We start from the raw sequence: 24,988 nt of genomic DNA, 5'->3' as shown, positions 1-24,988 counted from the left end.
ATTATTAGGTTTATAATTACTATTTCAAAATTTTCAATTAGATATATTTAGGTACATATGAATTAAAAAACAATTATATCTCACAAATTAATTAATGAATTAACTAAAATTTCTTTAAGAAATGTACTTCGACAGTGTTCACCTAGATTAAATTTTCAGTTTATGATATTTTAGGTATTTATTATAGTTTGAATATATATAATAATTTGATTTAATCTGTTCAATGTTTTTTTAGTGTGTAAGATATAATTTTACTATGGGTTATTTATCTTGAAATTTACAAGACATTTTGAAGTACTAGTTATTGTTAGACAAATTATGTCAATATTTATTAACTTGTGCAACACATATGGAGATCAAAGTCCATTCTATATGTTTCTTTTTAAATAAAGTGAAAATTTAACTGATCTTAATTGTTAAAAATTATATGTTATTATTTATTAGCAAATATTAAATTACACCTTATTGTTAGTTTTGCTTTATAATATCTTATTAGTTAAATTTTGGTATATAAAACTTTATTGTAGTTTAGCTTTTCATTTTAATTATGGCATATTTTTTAAATGGAGTTGTGTTTAAGTGATAAATTTTGGAGTTTTCTGGCAGATTTCTAGAATTTGGTGAAAAAAATTGTTGTCAAACCTTGATTTGTTTAAAGTAGTTTTTTGACTACATATACCTTGGAATTGACTTCAACAAAAATCTAAACTGGAATGGTTGTAGAAAGAAAAGAACTTTTGGGGGTTGGAAAGCATTTTATGCTTTTCAAAATAGGTGTAGAGAGGCATAGCTATGGGAATGAAAAACCACCCAAACTCTTTTTGGGCTTCTAGTGATTCTTGTGATTCTCTATGGTTGTGAACTATGGGTGAGCAATAATGCACTAGAGACAAATTGAGAAAATTCAAAAGCATTTGATTACAAACAAATTTAATATTAAAGATGTGGTTCCTTAAGATATCTTGTTAAGTGAAACTTGGACTTCTCCTATTGAAGCAATTGCTATGGTATGAGTCATAAGGTATTTAAAAAAATTTGAGAAAATGGAAGAGGGTAGATGGCATATTGTATTTAATGATATATTTTTCAAGAGTAAAAAACTTGGATCCACCAAAATAGCAAATGGTTTAGTAAATCGGGTATTTTCTTGAACGCATCTCCCATAAACAACAAAGAAATAAAATGTTTTGTTATGGAAAAGTTCCACAGGCTTACTATATTGAAGTGTTTAATCCAATTCATAGTCATCAACCAAAAGAATACATAGAGGCCAATATCTCTTGGAGAGCCAAAATTCTTATTACTCAGTTAAGGGCTAATTCTCATCAACTTGTGGAGGAAAAGGCCAAAGGAAGTGTGCGAAGAAAAAATATGCATTTTTTGTTCTTCCATACGATAGCGTGTGGTCATTCTTAAGGCAATACTCCAATCGATGTTGATCTATCAGTTGTCAGACCTTACTGCTCTGAAGGCCTCCTACTCTAACATTGTGGACATTTTCAAGAAGTTTCTATGGAGAGGCCCTGAGGAAGCTAAAAAATGGGCCCTAGTTGCATGAGACATTATCACAAAACCAAAGCTCTTGAAGCATATTGGGCTTCGGGACCCCTTCATCCTTAATGAGGTAATGGGAGCGAAGCCATGCTAGAGATGGATACAAGGGCGATCTAATTTATAGAATACTATATGGATGAGAAAATATTAAATTCCATCTTCCAAATGAGAAATCTTAAGAATTCAAAACATTCCAAAAGGTTCATGAATATGGAATCTTGTTGTGACAAGAAAATACCTTATTAGGTCACAAACCTTTTGGGAAATCAGGGATGGTAGGAAGGCACTCTTTTAGCATGACTCTAGGAAATAACACCCTAAGCTCTTCAATCGATAAGATTTAGGAGAAATTTTCATATTCACCAATAGCCAAAATTGTATGGTAGTTTAGAAGTTTTGGAAGCCATGACAAAAAATGACATGGCTACAAACCTTTTGGGAAATCAGGGATGGTAGGAAGGCACTCTTTTAGCATGACTCTAGGAAATAACACCCTAAGCTCTTCAATCGATAAGATTTAGGAGAAATTTTCATATTCACCAATAGCCAAAATTGTATGGTAGTTTAGAAGTTTTGGAAGCCATGACAAAAAATGACATGGCTACAGTGGAAAGAACCTCACAATTGGTCATATGCCCCACATTTAATTCAATGGGAGGTGTTTAAAAAGGATATTTCATTGAGAAAGTTAGCAACCATGGAAGGACCAAATTTTTTAGGATGGGGACATACACCACGAGGGATGTTGTCAATCAAGGAGGCCTATAGGTTAGCTATGGAGGAGCATCAAGAACCTGGGAATCTCATATGGAGGAAAATATGGAAATGTAAGTTTTAGCTGAAAGTAACATACTTCCTGTGGTTGGTGTGCCAAAAAATAATTTTAACGTGGGATCAAACTCAAAAAAGGGGCATCCAAGACCCTGCAAAATATTGCACGTGTGACTCTAATGCAGAAGACATCGAGCACCTTGTCAATGCATGTCCCTTAGTGGAGAAGATGTGTAGAAATATAGGGAAACTCTTTGGACATCTCGACTGAGATGCAACTAGCATCAAGATGTCCATAGAATTATGGAGGAAAGGAATTTACCCTAACTGAATCTTAAATAGGTTGTGGAATATTTCCTGGGCTATGGGTAATTTGGAAAGAAAGAAACAAATGAGTGTTCAAAGATACAAGACAATCTTAGGAGGATATATGGAAAGGTTCCATCCAAAATATAAGAGAAACTATTCTAGCAGAAACATGGCACCTTGATGAATAGCAAGTATCACTGCATGAAGCCCGAATTCTTGCTAATCTGAATCTATCTCCTCAAATTCTTACTCCACCCTGAATTCTTCCAAATTCCATCTCCCTCCTGAGAGCTTGCTCAAGTTGAATTTCAATGGCGCGTCTAATGGAAATCCAGGGGATGTAGCGTACGGAGGGATGTTTAGAGATTCTTAGAGTTAGGTTCTCCACCTATATGTAGCATACTATGGCTTTGCCACTAATAATGAAGAAGAATTTAATGCAATCAAGCATGGCCTCCTCATAGCCTGAAGGGAAGGAATTAAAAAGTTGGAAATTGAGGGGGACTCCAGAATGGTTATTGAAGTCATCAAGAACTTGAATCATTGTACCCAATGGGATATGATTAGAAAAATCTAAAGGAAATCCTGTCTCTTCCAAGAGATCAATGAAATACTACATTATTTTGAGTACATTATCCCGTCCCATGTTCTGAGATCGGGTAATAAGGCGACATACTTTTTGGCCAACTGGAGCTGTCAACATAAGGAGGAATCTATTGACACCCAATGGCGGAACATTCAATATCACAAGGATTTAGAACACGTTCATCTCATCCTCGAGCAAGATATCCCTCGGACCCAGGATCTAGAGACAGAAGGTAACCAAGTCCCCCCCGATCGGGTTGAGATTAGGCCAAGCAATCCACCTTGGGATTCGGATGATGGATGAAGCATCGAGAGAAAAGGCTAGGAGGCGACCATAAGTCAGTCTAAGCATGCGAGAATGATGAGTTGTTAAGGTTCGAGCCATGTGAATCATGAAGGGAAAGGATGCATCAGGGAAGGGGCATTTTTCCGAGGTGTTTTAGTGGGAAGAAACTCTGTCAACATGCATTTCTCTCCTCGGCCTATATAGCTGGTTAGTTCTATGCTGGTGGTGTTTCTCCATAGCACTGGAGAGCTCAAGGAGGAGTTGCTACTCGTCGGCCTAGTCTACGTTGTTCATATGCATGGAAAGAATTTTCTGGTATGTTTCTTCTCTTAATTCACCTCCATGTCTACGACATGTCTACCGTAGTTGTGATAATGGAAGGGTTGTGGGCTAGTCAAGAATGGTTTTCTTTGGAGGTCGTGTTTATGCAGTTTCTCTACAAGAGGAATTCTATATTCAGTGTGTTGTTTCTATCCCGGTCTCAGTCATTTTTTCCACTCGCCTCTCCCGTATGGGAATGTTTATCTCTATCCAAGGGTGATCAGGTAGGTTAGGCTTCTAGAGGCCTAAAAAAGGCAGTAGGTTATTTGTGCGACTCGCTCTCCTCTAGGTTCGGTCTATCAATTGTTTGATCTGGTTCTATGAGTTATATGGCATGGTTTGTTTGGGGCCTTGGTCAGGCGAGGTGCTATTTAATGTAAACAATGTTATGGGTCATTATTGCAACAACAAGGTATAGTTTTCTGGTTTCTCTATGCAACGACTATTTCACCGAGTACATAAATGATGGAGAGGTCCACCTGGGACAAAATTGGTTCTGTTTTGTTGGCTCAATCCTTGCTTCATTTCTCTTGTGATTATCTCTAATGTTACTATAGTAGGTATTTCTAATTCATGTTTTTACTGTGACTGTGTGAGCAAGTGTCCGTTTAGGCTCGTGTCAGTGTACCTTCACCGGCCGATTCATGCTCAGTTTGAAAGCGATATTTTTGTGATGGCTTGAGGTGTAAGTTCATCGGATTCTAGAGGCTGTGGTAATGGTCATCACCAAAGGAAAAACATAGACAAAGCATCTCCATCTGCCCAACCCTCGAGGAGTAGTGTCCAGTGCACTGATACTCAGATCATCAAAGAGGCGGTCAAGGCCTGTAATGCTGGAAATCTAGCTGATGTTAAGCAACTAAGTACAACATGGGAGATAGAACTCAACCAACGAGCAGTCGCGGAAGTTCAGGTGGAAGATTGGAGGCATCTTGCCTAGACTTGGGCAACACCCATGGGCGTACCACCCAGTAAAAGCATACTATTCATTTATATTGCATTATGAAGAACCCAGTGGCCAAAGCCATTATGACCCCTGAGATGAATACAAGGGAGCCTTATTGGGGCTGCTGGAAATTCAAAAGGAATTACAACTGATCCAATTCTAGATTCAACAATAGAACAAGTTCCTTGGACGCATTGAGGAACACATTTCATGTCTCTCTAGGAGGAATTGTCGGGTTCGAGTGCAAAGGACCCAGCTCTTGTAGAGTCCTTGAATTAGTAGATGTGAGCATGTTTAGCTTCATTGGATTTTTTTGTTTTTACTATTATATATGTCGACTACTATAGAATTTTGTAGATATCTAAATAGACACTAGTGGCTAGATATTAAGGCCTATAAGGCCTTACTGGCTTATAATATTGGGTTTGATATTATAGTTTATAATATAGCATATATTAGTTTGATGCCTATGGCATATATCAACCACATTTATTAATGTAGTTGTGCGAGTGGTATATACAACACCCATCATATATTTTAATATTCTATTTAAAATTCTTTAATGCAATAATTATTGATAATCATAATTAATAAGTGATGGTGAAAATGGTTATAAAACCACATGTATTCTAATTCTTCTAAATTTTTCCTAATTTTTATCGTATTTCTTTTTGTTAATTTGTTTATCTTTTTCTGTGAAATTTTTAAATTAATTTTATCCAAAATTCTATAATACTTTGTTGAAATAGCATATTTGAATTTTGAAATCTATAATATCATAATTTCACAAAAAGATATATCACTAAATTCCAACTAGTGTCAATATTTCAATAAAAAATCTTTCCTCAAAGCTGGCAAAGGTCCTAAGGTTAAGAAAGAACCCGTACATCGAGCCTCGGGCGTACATCTCCCTTTCATCCAGGGCACAACTTGCACAATTGGGAGAATCCTTAGAAAGCATAATGCCCCCTCCACCTTTAGACCCCTCAACACCATTAGTAGCTCCCTAAGATCTGTTAACGACCTGTTGAAGGCAAGGACATGAAAGGTATTTATGTTATTCCCTGTTCATGTGGGACCCCATATGTTAGTGAAATTGGGCACTCTATTAATCAAAGGATTCACGAGCACCCAACTGACATCAAGCATGGGAGGACTCAGACTGCAGCCTTAAAAGAGCACACGGAGAAGACTAAGCATCACATATGTATTGAGGAGGCCAAGGTTATTGCTAAGATTGTTCACTTTCACCACCGGAAGTTTAGACAGGCCATTGAAATTGAAAGGAGGCCAAGCAATCTCAATAGGGATGATGGATGGAAGATTTTTACCCTTTCTGTCTTTGGGTTTCCTTTATATTTTTCCATAGTCTTTGTTATTGTTTTTTTATGCTCATGACCTTTTCTTGTCTTTTTATCACTTAATTTACTTCTCTTTTTTTTTTTGTAAATAAGAGGATAATAAAACCTCCCTTGTTTTTATTTAATCTCTAAGTTTAGGTTCTATTTTTTTTAAGTATATTTCTACTTAGTAATTTGATATGTAAATAAATAAGTTTAAAATTATATTCATTTACTTTTGATAACCAATCAACTACTTAATTGATTATCATTTAGGTTTAATCCCTATTGTTTCTTTAATTTTTTTCCTCTGATTTGATATAAATAATTAATTTGAATAAAAGAGTTAACTAATTTATTTAGTAATTAATAATCCTTTATTTATTAATTTATTCTAGTTCATACAATAACAGGTTGGAATTGTTATGAGTTCATATATTTTTTAGAAAATTATTCATAATTGCTTATATAAAAATTGGCATGGTAATAAAACTAACTAATTAGTTATTGATCTAATAAACATAATATTTTATTCCGTGTATTATTATGAGTTTATTTAATTTTTATTATTAGTAAAAAAAAAAGAGCGTAATTAAATTATTAGGTTTATAATTCCTATTTCAAAATTTTCAATTAGATATATTTAGGTACATATGAATTAAAAGATAATTATATTTCACAAATTAATTAATGAATTAACTAAAATTTCCCTAACTTTTGGACCAAATATAGATGTTCGCTTGTCAATTGTACTAGCTTAATTATAGTTGTTTCTTTCCACCGGTTTGAATGATTTGTCTCTCTATTTAACCTATGCTAGATCTGATTCTTTATTTTGTCTTAACCATAAACCACTTAATTCTAAACACTTAAAAAAACCTCAACTCTATAAATAAAAATCTTATAAAAAAATTATATCACCAAATTCCAACCTCAAAAAAATATTAAAATTAAAACCGTTAGAAATAGCTTTCTCGATTGTAATTCCATAAAATTAGGAATTAAAAGAGCTACGTTGAAAGGCTCGTTCCGGCAGAGAACACGTCTTATGCTGAACAGGTATGCAACCCCAACAGCACTAGTTTAACATCAATCCCACAGTCATATTATCCTGAATATCAATTATCTCTGCCATACAAGGGGATTATCACTGGTACTACAGAGCCTGCATTGTACGGTACCATCTACACCAGCGGAAGCATGAGGTGAATCGAATTGAACCTACCATATTTGCAATATAACTCTTAAATGGGTGGATGACTAGTTCGGTTTTGTGCTCTATTCTCTTTCTAAGATTAGATAATAACTTTTGTGAATGTCATGCCAGTGAGAGAGCTTTTAGGAATGTTTCCAGATAGATTTTTAGGTATATAAGTCCATGACAATGTTGCCCTCGTCATTACCAATGCATTCTAAGGTGGACTCGAGTAGTGATTGAACAAGTGTTTGTGATGATTAGGGAGCGAATTGAACCTTCCGGTTTATTTTGAGTATTTTGGATTTCATGAAAGAAAGAAAATTGTTGTATTTTGGATTATTGAAGTACTAAATTATTGTTGTTCCATATTGCATTTTGCAAATATTATTATAGCAATGGTTGTAATTTGTTACATGGATGTTACGTCTAAAGAGTTTTTAAAATTAGTTTAAGAAATGTACTTGGACAGTGTTCAGCCAGATTAAATTTTCGGTTTATGATATTTTAGGTATTTATTATAGTTTGAATATATATAATAATTTGATTTAATCTGTTTGGTGTTTTTTTGTGTAAGATTTAATTTTAATATGGGTTATTTATCTCGAAAGTTACAAGAGATTTTGAAGTACTGGTTATTGTTAGACAAATTATCTTAATATTATTAACTTGTGCAACACATATGGAGATCATACTAAGGACACACTTATTTTTGAATTTTGTTAAAATTGGCAACTAAGGCTAAACTTCAGGTGGGTCACACTTATTTATGGATGCTGATATTTGTCCTAGATTCCTCTAGGGCTTGAATGGCTCAAAAGGCCACTTGAATAGATAATTGTTTTTTAGTGGCTAATTTTTCATGGAATTTCTCTTTAACCTTGGTCATATGAGATTACCCCTACCTTTTCCCTCAACTATCTAAAGGGTAATCTTCCCAAGCCCAAGAGAGACAAAAATGATTATATTATAACAATTCTTTAATAAATATTATTTAAAATAGTATTAATTTTTTTAGACTATATACATATTTTATTATGCTAATTATATATATATATATATATATATATATATTTTTAATTTTTTAAAAAATTTAAAAATTCTATGTTATTATTTATTAGTAAAGATTAAATTATGTTTGATTGTTAAGTTTGCTTTATAATATTTTATTATTTAAATTATGTTATATAAAATTTTATTGTAATTTAGCTTTTCATTTTAACTATGGCATATTTTTTAAACTAGTTTTTTCACTACATATACTTTAGAATTGACTTCAACAAAAATCTAAACTGGAATGGTTGTAGAAAGAAAAGAACTTTGGAGGGTTGGAAAGCATTTTATGTTGGTCAAAATAGGTGTATAGAGGCATAGCTATGGGAATGAAAAACCACCCAAACTCTTTTTGGGCTTGTAGTGATTTGAACTATGGTGATTTGAGCTATGGTGCGAGTCATGTATTTAAAAAAAATTGAGAACATGGAAGAGGGTAGATGGCATAAGGTTGTATTTAGGGTAGATGGAAAAGTTCGACAAGCTTACTATATGAAGTGTTTAATGTGATTCATAGTCATCAACCAAAAGCATACATAGAGGCCAATATCTATTGGAGAGCCAAAATTCTTATTGCTCAGTTAAGGACTAATTCTCATCAACTCCATAGAAGTGTGGGAAGAACTCCATATAAGTGTGGGAAGAAAAAAGTTGCATTTTTTGTTCTTCAAGAAAAGTGGAAACAGGAAAAAAATTTCATTTTAAAATGTGATTTATTTTGAAGCTTCATAAAAAAAAGGGAAGAATACATCAAGCACATGAAGAAGCAATTTGTCCCATAGGCTATCTTTAGCCTAATTTCTTCCTCTTCTTCTTCTATATGGATTCAACCCCTTGAAAAATGCGTGGGTAATTTTGGTTGTGCAAACTTCACGTGTCAAACTTGTGATTTTAATGAATATCTGTCAAATTCTACACAACTTTTCCAAAAACAACTTTTTTTCTAAATTCATAAACCTTCATGTTATTGATCATAGGGATCTTAGGGGTTCATTTTTGTCGATGCTCTCTCTCACAAGGAAAGTGTTCCATTTGGGTGGATCTTCCTCAAATATCATTTTTTTGGACATAGTAATCACCAATATCCCACATTATAAATTAGTAAAATTATATAATTTCAATTGCTATAATTTAAAATATTATTTCCATTATTTAAAAAAATGAGTATATATCCTATTAAAATCTACACCTAGACACAACAACTACATGGGAGTTTTAGTACATTTCTTTCTTTTTTAGAGGATCCTCCAAGGAGGTATTGTTTAGTGAAACAAAAAGAATATTGAAAACAAATAACTATAACAAACCAACATATATAAACTATAAAAAATTGATTGAACAAAAGGACACATTTGCAATAGGAAACCATTAGTTAAAAGGAGAGAAATATTTGTCTAGAGGCCTGTTAAGGTCTAAATGCAATTTTCCCTTAGGTAAACTCGAAGCAGTGCTAGTAATATTATGGTTATCGTCATCTTGATGGGATACCTTGTGTTTCAAGGATTGAATTTCCTCCATTAGAGAGATGGAAGTCATCTACTAGTGAAGTTTCCAGTTGATGTCCATATTCTAAAGCTAAAGGTCTTCAATTTATTGAATGCATACTTTACAAATATTTTTTCCCTAAACAGTGGCCGAGTTTCCTTCTCTGGTCAACATAATTGATGATGTGAACAAAGGGGGCTAGGTGTCAAAGATTATAGGGCTCAAGGGATGAGGGATGATGACAGGGAAATTAAAAGAAGCCCAGAAGATGCTAGTGGATACAAAATGGTCAAAATGTAGACAGAAGGAACGAGCAACGCCATGGGAGTTTGACCTATCATCAAATCTTTCTCTGGATTCACAAGACTAGGAATAGACAAATTGATGTGATCCATGAGAAGGGGCGAAAACCAAAGAATGTAAAAAAGAAACCGAGAGTGATGAATTTTCAATATAATCTAAAATTTCACACATGGAACATGTTGATGGTGGTGGATGCCATTAAAATTGTAAGGGGATCTCCATGATGTGAAGTCCCAATTAGACCTCACACCATTTAGTGTAGGAGTCCCATCGTGTCATACGGTCTGACCACCATTGGAATGATGTTCCAGGATATGCATTCGTTACAATCAAACACAGAAGAATGCAACACCTATTTGCGGTAGCAAGAATGTAAGCTCTGTGAGACACCCAATGTAAGTTTTTCAAGGGAGGCTTGAAGGTTGGTGAGTAAAATGAGCTACTGGTTAGAAAAGTAATAGTATTATCCTAAAAGGGTACTCGGGGATAAAGAGGAAGGTTTTTTGAGTGCCTAAAGATTAGTACACATAATAAGCAACAACTATTAAAGCACAACAACATTCACTAAATAAAATTCGTATCTAAGCAATGAACTAGTTCATTAACTTAGTAGGTAAATAAAGAAACATATATTGTAAACATAACAAGAATAGTCAAACTACATCTATGATACATGTAAGAAGGAATGTTGACTCATTGAACTTCTGATTATAAGTGTAATATCCCAAGTACACTATTACATGAATGAAACATTGTATCCAATAGTCGAACAAGCCGCGACATTCTTCTCCAAAGGATGATATATCTCATATGTGTTACAAGAGAAGCCAAGCCAAGACTTCTAGATTCTAAAGCCTTCTAGAAAACTTTATGCTTGAGTTATGATGACTTATTTTTAACAATTGACAATGACCTTTGAGCTTCCTCATAACTCTTTCACTTCCATGGTTGTTCATATTCTATACATGACTCATTACATTCCAATGTGTGGCTTTTCATATTCCACATGTTTCCCTTGGAATTCATTACATAACATTTATTACATAAGGCAATTTACAAATGGGATGGTGGCCTAATAAGACAAAATTGAAAATGGGACAAGGACTCATCAAATGGATAAATCCTTTTCTTCCTCATGGATTTCACTTGTAATGTAAGTGTTCCATGCTCTAAACTCTTTTGTGAAGGCTTTGACCTGAATTTGCAGGTCCCCTTTATAGCACATCTTCACCTCCATTCCCTCTGATAGTATATTCATGGAGCTTGAAAATAAATTATTACACAACCATGAAAGCTTCGTGTGTTCTTTTACTGGTACAAAGGTGTACTATAGAATAATGTATTTTATTACCTCTAAGACTTCTCATTCTATTTCTTGCTTGATTTGTTAAATATATTCTTTGATCTCCTAGAGGATGACTTCTCTGCCTCTAATTCCTTCAAGAAATCTGATGGTAGGAATCCCATGTTTATGTATTAGAGACTCAAACCCATTATGAATTCAATTATACATAGTCATAGAACTAACCAACTATGCTCCAATATGCGAGTATTTTTGTAGGTGGAGTCTCAACTTAACTCTATCTATTTTTGTGGTAATGTTTTCCTTGTTTTCCATAGGTTGCAGAGAATATGGATATTTGGCATTCCATTCGTGCATCTAATCAACTTCTCTATTTTCCATTATCAATAATTTCACCACTTCCTGTGCGTTCTTCTGAATGCCAATGACAGGGGACATGACTTGTTTCATAAGTATCATCTCATCATATAGTTTATCCATGGTATCCTCCATTGGCCCCAGCTATTCTTGCATGGTTGACAACCATTCCACGGTGCTGAATTTTTGTGATGATAGTCGTTGATTCTCTACCAGAAGATATTTCGTATGTTGCTCCACCGCAACAAGTGCTCTTCTCAGCCTATCATTCTCATTCAACAAGTACTCAAAGTTATCCTTTATCATTGTAGATAATGAAATATTTTCCACCTTGGTTGCCCTCATATTCCTTCTGGTTTTTTTCATTTATCACCTTCTCCGTAAACACTGAGACTCGATTTTGAGGATCCTTTCAGAAATATCTATGCCTCTATTTCACAATCCTCTTCTTCATTTTATCAAGCATTACACTGCATACATCCATTACTTGTCTGTTGGTGGAGGTGTGGTCCTCATCTTTGCAAATGGAAGATGACCAACTGTGAGAGGATTTTCTCCTGGAGTATATGGTTCTTCCTCCATTAGCTGGATGGTATCTTCTTCCTTAAAATATTCTTCTTCCAACTCTGGAGTCAAATGTTCTTCCAATATTAGTGTTTCTTCCTCCTCTTGGGACTGCCTCTATTGTTATTCTCCTATCCTCCTTTTATCTTGTTCTTCTTCTTTTTCCTTCTCCAACAAATCATCTTGCTAACTCTTCCTCTCCTCTTCTTCTACTTGTCTCCCCTCCTTATTTGCTTAAATGGCTCTTGAGTTTGAAGGATCATATTTCCATTTCTTGTCACTCTCGCTTGTCAAGGAATACCTAATCCTTTTCCTGGGAACTACTTTCTTTGCTTGATGTGTTATCTCCTCCTCCTCTTGCACTTGCAATTCTTGATCTAGTGGATCATGGGGTGAACTGGTGTCCATTGTTGGATATGCCTTCAAGTTGGCATTGTACCAATGCTTTATCTTCTCATCTTCTATTGTGGACATAAATAAGTACCTCGTCTTATGACGATCCATTGACAATGTTGCATGACAATTCTCCTGGGGTTATAGCCATGGAAATATTTAGTAGCGAAATCTAGGTGGTCAAGATCCTATATCTTTGTTTTTGTTGCCATATGTCTATTTAATGCAGATAGTTTGATCCTCAACAGAAAGATAGGCCAATGGTATTTCTTCCTACTATGAAGAATTCCTGACAATCCCTTGTCCATCTAATTTGCAACTTCTTGCATGACCATCATATTGCTTACATATCACAACATAAGATGAAGGGATAACTGATAGCTGAATCACTTGATATATGTACCCTTGGGAGCTGCAAATGAGTATGTGATATCTCGAAGTGACTCATGTACCTGAGCAGTCATGCAAGGAGGATCGATCTCAAATATCAGGTGAAAGATAACTACAAAGAAGTGTACAGCCAATTTGTCATAAATGCATCTAAAGTTTGCTTCTAATAACACTCTGCAAGAAAGTAAGCCAATAACTTCTCATCAAGGGTCGAGTTCCAGTTCATGCCCAGGAACACATACTATTCATAGATTCCATCTAAGAGAAATGCACACATATAGAATTTTGGCACCTCGTTTTCCCATAAATATGCCTTAGCTTTCCCACCTAACGTTGCAACTCCAATAACAGGGTTGTGGGTTAGTTTGAAATGGTTTTCTTTGGAGGTCGCATCTATGTGGTTTCTCTACAAGAGGAATTTTATATTCAGTGTGTTGTTTCCATCTCGGTCTCAATCATGTTTTCCACTCTCCTCTCCCGTATGGTAAATTTTATCTCTGTCCAAAGGCGACCGGGTAGGTTAGGATTCTGGAGGCCTGAAAAAAGCAATAGGTTATTTGTACGACTCGCTCTCCTCTAGGTTTGGTTTGTCAATTGTCTGGTATGGTTCTATGAGTTCTATGGCATGGTTTGTTTGGGGCCTTGGTGAGGCGCGGTGCTATTTAATGTAAACAATGTTATGGGTTTCTACTGCAACAACAAGGGATAGTTTTCTGGTTTCTCTATGCAATGACTGTTTCACCGAGTACATAGATGATGGAGCGGTCCACCTCAGAAAAAATTTGTTTTGTTTTGGTGGTTCAATTCTTGCTTCATTTCTCTTGTGATTATCTCTAATGTTAATGTAGAAGGTATTTCTAATTCATGTTTCTACTATGACTGTGTGAGCAAGTCTCGGTTCAGGGTGGTGTCGATGTATCTTCATTGGCCATGTCCTACTTAGTTTGAAAGCACTCTTTTTGTGATGGCTCGAGGTGTAAGTTCATCGGTTTCTAGAGGCTGTGGTAATTTCGTCGCTAAAGGAAAAACATAGACAAAGCATCACCATCTACTAACCCCCGAAGAGGAGTGGTCGGCACATTGATGCTCAAAACATCAAAGAGGCGGTGTAGACCTATAACGCTAGAATTCGAGCTCATGTTAAGCAACCAATTGCAACATGGGAGATAGAACTCAACCAACGAGCAGTCGCGAAAGTTCAGGTGGAAGATTGGAGGGATCTTGCCTAGACTTGGGCAACACCCATGGGTGTACCACCCAGTACAAGCATACTATTCACTTATATTGTAATATGAAGAGTCTCGTGGCCAAAGCCATTATGACCCATGAGATGAATACAAGGGAGCCTTATCAGGGCTACGAGAATTTCAAAATGAATTACAACTGATCCAATTCTAGATTCATCAACAGAACAAGTGCCTTGGTCGCATTGAGGAACACATTTCATGTCTCCCCTGTAAGAAGTGTCGGGTTCGAGTGCAAAGGACCCAACCCTTGTAGAGTCCTCGAATTAGTAGATGTTAGTATGTTTAGCTTCGTTGGCTTTTTTTTGTTTCTACTGTTATATATGTTGGCTACTATAGAATTTTGTTTAGATATATAAATAGACACTGGTAGCTAGATATTAATGCATATAAGGCCTTGCTGGCTTATATTATTGGGTTTGATATTATAACTTATAATATAATATATATTAATTTGATGCCTATGACGTATATCAACCACATTTATTAATGTAGTTGTGCAAGTGGTATATACAACTTCCATTATGTATTTTAATATTGTATTTAAAATTCTTTAATGCAATAATTATTGATAATGATAATTAATAAGTGATGGTGAAAATAGTTATAAAACCACATGTATTCTAATTCTTCTAAATTTTGAATATTTTCCTATCTTATTTGTTTTTGCTATTTTGTTTATCTTTTTTTGTGACATTTTTAAATTAATTTTATCCAAAATTCTATAATAATTTGTTGAAATAGCACAATTGAATTTTGAAATTTATAATATCATAATTTCACAAAAATCTATAACACTAAATTCCAACTAGTCACAATATTTCAATAAAAAATATTTCCTCAAAGTTGGCAAAGATGCTAAGGTTAAGAATGACCCCGTAGATCGAGCCTCGGGGGTACATCTCCGTTTCATCCACGGGACAACTGAGAATATTGTGAGAATCCTCAGAAAGAATAATGTCCCCTCCACCTTTGGACCCCTCAACACCATTCGTAGCTCCCTAGGATCTGTTAAAGACCCTATTGACCTCAAGGACATGAAAGGTGTTTATGTTATTCCCTGTTCGTATGGGAACCCCTATGTTAGTGAAATTGGGCGCTCTATTAATCAAAGGATTGGTGAGCACACATCTGACATCAAGCATGGGAGGATCCAAACTTCAGCCTTAATAGAGAAGGTGGAGAAGACTAAGCATCATATATATATTGAGGAGGCCAAGGTTATTGCTAAGATTGTTCACTTTCACCAGAGAGGCCATTGAAATTGAAAGCATGCCGAGCAATCTCACTAGGGATGATGGATGGAAGATTAGAAGCTGTTGGATTCCTTCCCTTTCCTCTGAGCCCCCCCCTGTACCCTTTTCGTCTTTGGATTTCCTTTCTATTTTTCCCTCTTCACCATTGTGTGGATTTTCCTTCCTATTGTTTTGTTGTTTTTTTATGGTCATGACCTTTTCTGGTCTTTTGATCATTTAATTTACTTCTTTTTTTTTTGTAAATAAGAGAATAATAAAACCTCCCTTATTTTTATTTAATATGTGAGTTTAGGTTCTAAATTTTTTTTAGTATATTTCTACTTAGTAATTTGATATGTAAATAAATAAGTTTAAAATTATATTCATTTATTTTTGATAAGGAATGAGCTAATTAATTGATTTTCATTTAGGTTTAATCCCTATTGTTCCCTTAATTTTTTTTCTCTCTCATTTGATATAAATAATTAATTTGAATAAAGAGTTAACTAATTTATTTAGTAATTAATAGTCCTTCATTTATTAATTTATTCTTGTTCATACTATAATAGGTTGGAATTGTTATGAGTTCATATATTTTTTAGAAAATTATTCATAATGGGTTATATAAAATTGGCCTTAACTAATTAGTTATTGATGTAATAAACATAATATTTTATTCCATGTATTATTATCACTTTATTTCATTTTTATTATTAATAAAAAATGAGGGCAATTAAATTATTAGGTTTATAATTCCTATTTCAAAATTTTCAATTAGATATATTTAGGTACATGTGAATTAAAAGATAATTATAACTCACAAATTAATTAATGAATTAACTAAAATTTCTGGACTAGTCAAAGATAGACATGTTCTCTTGTCATTTGTTTTCTTCGAGCCTTTTGAATGATTTGTTTCTCTATTTAACCTATATTAGATCTGATTCTTTAACTTATCCTAACTTTAAACCACTTGATTCTAAACATTTAACAAAAACCTCAATTCTATAAATAAAAATCTTATAAAAAAATTATATCAACAAATTCCAACTTCAAAAAAATATTAAAATAAAAACCGTTACACATGGCTTTCTCGATTGTAACTCCATAAAATTAGGAATTAAAAGAGCTACGTTGAAAATTTCAAATATCACACATCAAAATCGATAACAACGGTAACAAGCCGCGAACCTTACTAGTCGGCCGGAATCAGCCATGTCGACTTATCCTAGTTCTATATGTACTCAGAAAACCTAACCCTAACGCAATTTGTTTGGACTCGAATCATTTAATTTACTTTGTGTAAATAAGAGGATAATAAAACCTCTTTTATTTAATCTCTGAGTTTAGGTTTCGAATTTTTTTAAGTATATTCTTATTTAGTAATTTGATATGTAAATAAATAGGTTTAAAATTATATTTATTTATTTTTGATAGCTAATTAATTATTAATTGATTGATTGTCATTTAGATCTAATCTTTATTCTTCTCTTAAAAAAATTTCGCTCATTTCATATAAATAATTAATTTAAATAAAAGAGTTAACTTATTTATTTAGTAATTAATAATTTTCTATTTATTAATTTATTTTAGTTTATACCATAATAAGTTGGAATTGTTATGAGTCCATATATTTTTTAGAAAATTATTCATAATTAGTTATATAAAAATAGGTCCGGTAATAAAATTAACTAATTAGTTATTGATGGAATAAACATAATATTTTATTCCCTATATTATTATAATTTTATTTAATTTTTATTATTAGTAAAGAAAAAGAGGAGGGTAATTAAATTATTAGGTTTATAATTCCTATTTCAGAATTTTCAATTAGATATATTTAGGTACATATGAACTAAAAAATAATTATATGTAACAAATTAATTAATGAATTAACTAAAATTTCGTAACTCCTGTACCATCCAAATATAAGATGTTGCGTTGTCAATTGTATTTTATTCTCTATATTATTATGAGTTTATTTCATTTTTATTATTAGTAAAGAAAAAGAGGGTAGTTAAATTATTAGGTTTATAATTCCTATTTCAAATGTTTCAATTAGAGATATTTAGGTACATATGAATTTAAAAATAATTATATCTCACAAATTAATTAATGAATTAACTAAAATTTCCCTAACTCCTCCACGAGTCAAATATAGATGTTGCCTTGTCAATTGTACCAGCTTCATGTGGTCAATTATAGTTGTTTCTTTGTGTCCTCTATTTAACTTATGCCTAGGTCTCATTCTTCATCTTATCCTAACTATAAACCACTTGGTCCCAAGAGCGTCACAAATGAATTCAAATGTGAATATCTCCAAAAATCTATCTTAAAAATTTAATATAGATCATAAAAGCCTCAATTCTATAATTAAAAATCTTATAAAAAATTATATCCCGGATTCCAACCTTCAAAAAAGTATTAAAATTAAAACCGTTAGAAATGGCTTTCTCAATTGTAATTCCATAAAATTAGGAATTAAGAGAGCTACGAAACATCAAAATCGATAACAATGGTAACAAGCCATGAATCTTACTAGTCGGCCAGAGTAAGCCATGTCGACGTGTCCTAGTTCTATAACTACTCAGAAACCTAACCCTAACCCTAACGCAATTTGTTTGTTCTTGAATCACCTTGATTCCATTACCAAAAAATGTGGCCTTCCAAGGAGAATCATCCACACCGAACTCGGAGTCAAAGAGGAGTCCATGCTGGTCAACGCTGGCCAAAGTTCCTTTCTGTAGCTTCAACCCTAGAAATCTGCATCCTCTTTTCCACACGTGTGAGAGAGAGCCTTTCTGCGCAAGAGAGAGAAGAGACTCTTTTTCTGCGTAGGAGAGAGAGAGATGTGTGATGAGAACTGAAGTGTGAAAATGAGGAGAATTCTCCTTGTATTTATATGCAAAACATTGGGGTTGAATAGACATGACTGTTGGGCTTTTGAGCCTACATAAGTTGTTGGCCGACATTGACAATTTGTCCATAATCAAAATAAATTCATATCTTCATAAACACTTGTCGGAATTGGATGATATTTAGATCAATCCTACACCTCTAGACGAGAGGAATCTAGGAAAAATATCAGCATCCATAAATAAGGTGACCCACATGAAGTTTGGCCCTAGTTGCCAATTTTAACACTCCCTCTCAACTAGGGAGAACTTCATCTGCGATCTGTCACACTGTCACTGCTGTCCATCCATAAAATGCACTGTCCCAGAAAAAATATCATTTGGCCCTAGTTACCAATTTTAACACTCCCTCTCAACTAGGGAGAATTTCATCTGCAATCGGTTATACCATCACTGTTTTCCATCCATCAAAGGCGTTGTCTTATATGGCTTGACCCTACTTCATTTACTTTGCTTTGCTTTTCTCTACTCTGTTCTACTCTGCTCTGATTTGCTCGAATTATGAAGGCCATCCTAGCCTAGAGATTACGGTAGATACCATCCTCCACTAACCCGAAGTCATCCTCAGAGTGTGTACCACTCTCACTAGTCCCACACCAGTATCATTGATCCTAGACCAATGAAGGTCATCCTAGCATAGGGAGTATGGTAGATACAATGATGCGTCCATCGATAGAACTACTATGGTCCCTATCCTCATTTCCCTACTTATGGCTCAGATGAGAGGCACTTACCATGAGTCCCAGACTGCATTGGTAGGATGCCTCAACAGGAGAACTAATCATCCTATCCACAAGAGAACAAAGCATCCTATCAAGTGGATGCCACGGAGAACTAATCATCCTGGCCTATAGGAGAACGAATCATCCTGTTCCGCAATCACCATGGAGAACGAATCATCCTAGCCCATAGGGGAACTAATCATCTTGTTTCATAGTCACCATGGGGTGTCACAGGGGAAGGTTGAACCTTTTAGCCTATACAAAGTGCACCAATAGGGGATGGTGAGTCACCCTATGGTCATATGTCGCTCCAAGAAGTACCCCGCAGCCCCCTGGAGCTCCCAGAGCTCAGTACATCATACTTGACCCCCATTAGAGGGTCTCTAAACGACACCAAGTTGTTCTCAAAAAGTCAGGAATTTGACCTTTCCTAGGGGCTTTGTTAGAATGTCGGCAACCTGTTCATCTGTACCAATATGTTGGAGCCTTATTGCTCCTTGATGCACCATATCTTGAATATAGTGGTACCTGATATCGATATGCTTGGAGAGATCATGAAATACAAGATTTTCTGATAAATGGATCCCGCTCTGGTTGTCACATCGAATCATGGTGGTATCTAATGTAAATCCAAACAGCTCACTAAAGAGCTTTCGCAACGAGACTACGTCATAGGAGGCCATCCTAGCAGCAATGTATTCTGCCTCAGTGGTGCTCAAAGCCACCGACTTCTGCTTCCTGCTCATCTAGGATATCGAGGCAGATCCTAAAGAGAAACAACACCCGGAGGTGCTCTTTCGCTCCTCCACATTACCTGCCCAATCAGCATCAGTATACCCAAGTAGTCTCACATTTCCAGCAGTGTATCTTAATCCAGGAGTGATTGTGCCACAAATATATCTCAGCAGATTCATGGCACCAATCCAATGTGAGTGGTGAGGCTCAACCATATGTTGACTCAAAGTGTTGACTGCAAAGCATATATCTAGATGGGAGTTCACCAAGAACATTAATGCTCCGACAAGTTGCCAATACTTGGTAGCATTTCGTAAAATAGTTATGGCAGCACTACCACTTAACTTCTTAAAGTTAAGCTCCATTGGGGTAGTTACAGGCTTGCAGTCCACCATGCCGAATTCAGAAGCCAGCTCCCTCTTACATTTCCAAATGAGAGAATCTGCACCTGTTAGAAATAGGTTGTCAACACAAAGCACCAATATGAAAGGCTTGTCAACTATAACCTTAAAGTAAAGGTTAGGGTCAATTTCACTCCTAGTGAATCCCAGCTTCATCAACTAGCTATCGATCCTCTCATACCATGCTCGGGATGCTTGCTTTAGCCCATAGAGGGCCTTCTTCAACCTGCACACATGAGATTCTCGATCATAAATCTCAAATCCTTCGGGTTGCTCCACATAGACTTCCTCTTTGATCGAACCATGTAAGAATGTAGTCTTAAAATCCATCTAATGTAGGTTCCATCCTTGCAAAGCAGCAAGGGCTATGATCGAGTGGATGGTGGTATATCGGGCAACAGGTGCAAATATCTCATCATAGTCTATACCTTCCTTCTGAGAGAAACCACTAGCGACAAAACGAGCCTTATACTTTTTCATACCTCCATCAGCTACATGCTTTATCTTGTAAATCCATTTTGAAGTGACAATTGTCTTGTCCTAGGGTCTGGGGACCACATCCCAGGCATCATTCTTCATAATAGACTCATATTCTTTGGTCATAGCATCCTTCCATACATGATGCTTGATGGCATCTGTGAATGATGAAGACCCATTTTGGATGATTGTGCTCATGATGGTGAGGTATCCCTGATACCTGTTCAGCTTCTTACTTTCACGGAAGGTTCCTTGGGGAGCTGTGTGTCCTTCAGCATCATGAAGTGTCTCCCTAAGCCATGAATGCCTCTTCCTTGAAGAGGAAGGATCAGGCGGTGGAGGATCAATAGGATCCAAGGGTTATTTCCACATCAAACATTGTCTAATCTTCTTTTTCTTCCGGTTCCCTGGTGTCATCTTCTTGAGAGCTCCTCAAGGTAGGAAGATTGTCCACCTTGCTAAGGGCCATGTCTTCATCAAAGGTGACATCATGAATAATCTCAACTTCCCTTTGATGAGCTACATAAATTCTATATCCCTTAGTATTTTCACTATAACTCACAAAGATTCCTTTCTTTCCAGATGCACCCATTTTATTCCTTTTCTCTTTCGGCACATGAAAATATATAGGACTTCCAAAAATTCTAAAATGAGATCTGTTAGGTTTCTTACTGGTGAACATTTATTTAGGAGTTTTGGAATCCAATGCTTGATGAGGGCATCAGTTTTGTACATATACGGTGGTGTTTGCAGCTTCGGCCCATAGAAACTTTGGAAGTCTTTAATCATGGAGCATAGCACGAATAGCTTCCACAATCGTATGGTTCTTCCCTTCTGCCACACCATTCTGCTCAAGAGTATATGGTGCAGTAGTCTCCCTCTTAATGGCAGCCTGTTTGCAAAAGTCATGAAACTCATTGGATTCATATTCAGTCCCATTATCAGTCCTTAGGATCTTGATCTTCTTTTCGGTTTGATTCTCGATGAAGGCTTTGAAGTCTCAAAACCAAGAGAACACTTCATCCTTCTTTTTCAAGAAATATATCGAAGTCTTGCAAGAATAATCATCTGTAAAGGTGAGGTAATATAAATATCCTCCCAAGGAGTTCACAGGCATCATATCGGATATGTCTGAGTGAACCAATTGCAATATATTGAAGTTCTTGCTTTGACTTGAGGGGAATGGTCCCCTTTTAAGCTTTCCTTCGGCACATCTTGGACATACACCTTCTTGCTCTAATCTGAACTCGTGCATCCTCGTCACCATTTTTCTTACATTGGGTAGCGCTTTATAATGAAGGTGAGAAAACCTTCGATGCCACAATTCAGATTGGGGAGATGTGTCACAAGACATGACACCCAACAGACTTCCTCTGACCTCATATAATGAATCAACTCGAAACCCAAGAGTAAAAGAATATTTAAAGTTCTTTTTCCATACATGTACCTTGCCATCGCTAAAAGCCACCTTGTAGTCTTTGTCTTCCATTGCCAGAATGGACACCAGTTCCTTTTTGAGATCAGGTACATATAATACATCTTGTAAGTGGATGGTATTACCCTGATTCAATTGAAGAGTGACATTTCCTACACCTTTCACGGGATATTTTGAATTGTCTCCAAGAACAATTTCTAGTTTGGTTTCTTTCTCTACCAAATTATAGAGAGCTTCTTTGTAACCAGTGAAGTGCCTTGAGGCACCACTATCAATAAGGCAATTTCCCAGCAAGTCTGGCGGAGCAGTCGTAAATAGAGAAGTTGGTAGATAATATTCGTCTTTCTTATTTTCAACGGTGTTAGATTCATACCTGGAATTTCTTGCTTTCTTTAATGGCTTTCCTCTTCCTTGATTTCTAGCACTCCTTTTACCTTAACCATTTGACCTGCCATTTCTTTGATTGCCTTGAGAGGAATTTTGATCATCATCCCGGTGTGAGTTCCTTTTACCAGGACACTCCCTTGCATAATGAACTGGTTTATTACAACGGTAACATCATCCTTTTTTTCCACCCTTTGGTCCAGCCTTTCCTTTGGATTTAGCCCCGAATTGTTTCTTCCTTTAGCATGAGAAGAAAAGGTAGAGGGATGACCTTTAAGTGTGGGAACTTCCTGTTCTTCCATCCTTGCTTCTTCTTGAATGCATCTTGCCATTACTTCCTCAAATCCAAGAATTACATTATTGTTGAGCAGAGTAGTCATGAATATATACCATTCAGATTGTAGTCCTACAAGAGTTGTGAGTGCCATTTCCTTGTCAGGAATTGCTTCCCCAATAGGTAGGAGATTGTTCTTGATCTCGGTGATCCTTAAGAAATATGCTTGCATATTTTCATATTTTCCCTTCTTGATTTCCTTCAGCTTATTTCTAAGAAACAGGACTTGATTTGCATCATTAACTTTAAATAAACTCACCTGTCTATCGTAGATTTCCTTGGAGGTGTTCAGCTCAGAAACATAGGCCACCAAGTGCTTGTTGATAGAGTCCCGGATGATCTTCTCTGCTTTGAATTCTCCCTTGGTCCATTTGTTCCTGGTATCAGCGGATGCATTTGATGGAGGCTCAACAACTCTGCCTCTCACATGGTCCAACATTTCTTGTTCTTCTAATGTTAGATCAAGAGACATCATCCATCTGTGGTAATCATACTTCTCATGGAGTTTGTCTTCAGCAGGGAAGTGTGTTGAGGACCCCATATTTCCTTTTAGATAGCCTTGCCAACCTTCTCTTCGTGATTGCTCTTGCTCTTTCTTTTTCTTGGGATTTGTCTTCACCTCAGCTCTGCTTCCATGTTAAATTATGGTATGTTCTATGCTTGGATTAGTTTGCTTCCTTTTCACATGTACATTAAGTAAAGTGCAGATAGAACATTTAAACGATCAAATGGAAAACAAGCCAAGACAAGAGACACAAGATGTGGCAGCTAGCCATGGACAAACCCTAACATGGGCAAACCCTTTGATCAAATCTTCTTTTATCTTCAATAATTGAATAGAGAGAAATAGTACAAAAATCTAAATAATATCAACAACAACAAACCCTAGAGCAACCCTAAACTAGGGTAGTCAATATCTGTCAAACCGGAGGACAAATCACCTTGATTGAGGTGCCAAAAATTGCGGCCTTCCAATGATAATTAGCCACACCAAACTCGCAGTCAAAGAGGAGTCCACGCTGGTCAAAGTTCCTTTCTACAACTTCAATGCTAGAAATCGACGTCCTCTTTTCCACACATGTGAGACAGAGAGCCTTTCTGTGCAAGAGAGGGAAGAGACACTTTTTCTATGCAGGAGAGAGAGAGATGTGTGATGAGAAGTGAAGTGTGCAAATGAGGAGAATGCTCCATGTATTTATATGCAAAACGTTGGGGTTGAATAGACATGACTGTTGGGCTTTTGAGCCTACATAAGTTGCTGGCTGACCTTGACAATTTGTCCATAATCAAAATAAATTCATATCTTCATAAATACTTGTCGGAATCAGATGATCTTTAGATCAATCCTACACCTCTCGGTGAGAGGAATCAAGGAAAAATATCAGCATCCATAAATAAGGTGATGCACGTGAAGTTTGGCCCTAGTTGCCAATTTTAACAAGATTCAAAGATAAGTGTCTCCTTAGTATGGCCCCAAAATGATCATCGATAAGATTGTCAGCTAATTCTTTCATGAGTATGACCCCAAAATGATCATTGATAAGATTGTCGCCTATTTTTTTCATCAAAACTTATTAGTACTATGTATAGCTCAATCATGTAAATGATTTAATTTATCAATTAAGTATGTAAGGCTCAAATAATAGATATTATCCAAAATAGTGAAATTTAAAAGTGCCCCATGCATGAAATTTAAAGCGTTTTGATATTGCATTAGATAGTTGACAAAAAAATATATCCCAAAACTCCTTGTGATTGATATAAGGCACATGTAGGTTAGAAAACTATAGGATGTGCCCGATGCCTCTAAAAATAATTCAATGTCTAAACTTGATTACATACTCCAAGAGCTAAGAACATGGATATTCTTGGCATCCCAACCCATTTCTATACTAGTGAATGTTCGAGCAGAGTCCAAAGCGGCGAACTTTGAACCCTTAAGAAGAGCTTC

Source organism: Pinus tabuliformis, chromosome 3_2, assembly GCF_031772625.1.
Source record: "Pinus tabuliformis cultivar Carrire ecotype Pingquan chromosome 3_2, CPIR1, whole genome shotgun sequence".
Classification (NCBI taxonomy): domain Eukaryota; kingdom Viridiplantae; phylum Streptophyta; class Pinopsida; order Pinales; family Pinaceae; genus Pinus; species Pinus tabuliformis.
The sequence above is the reverse complement of the archived record's forward strand: the minus strand, read 5'-3'. Positions refer to the sequence as shown.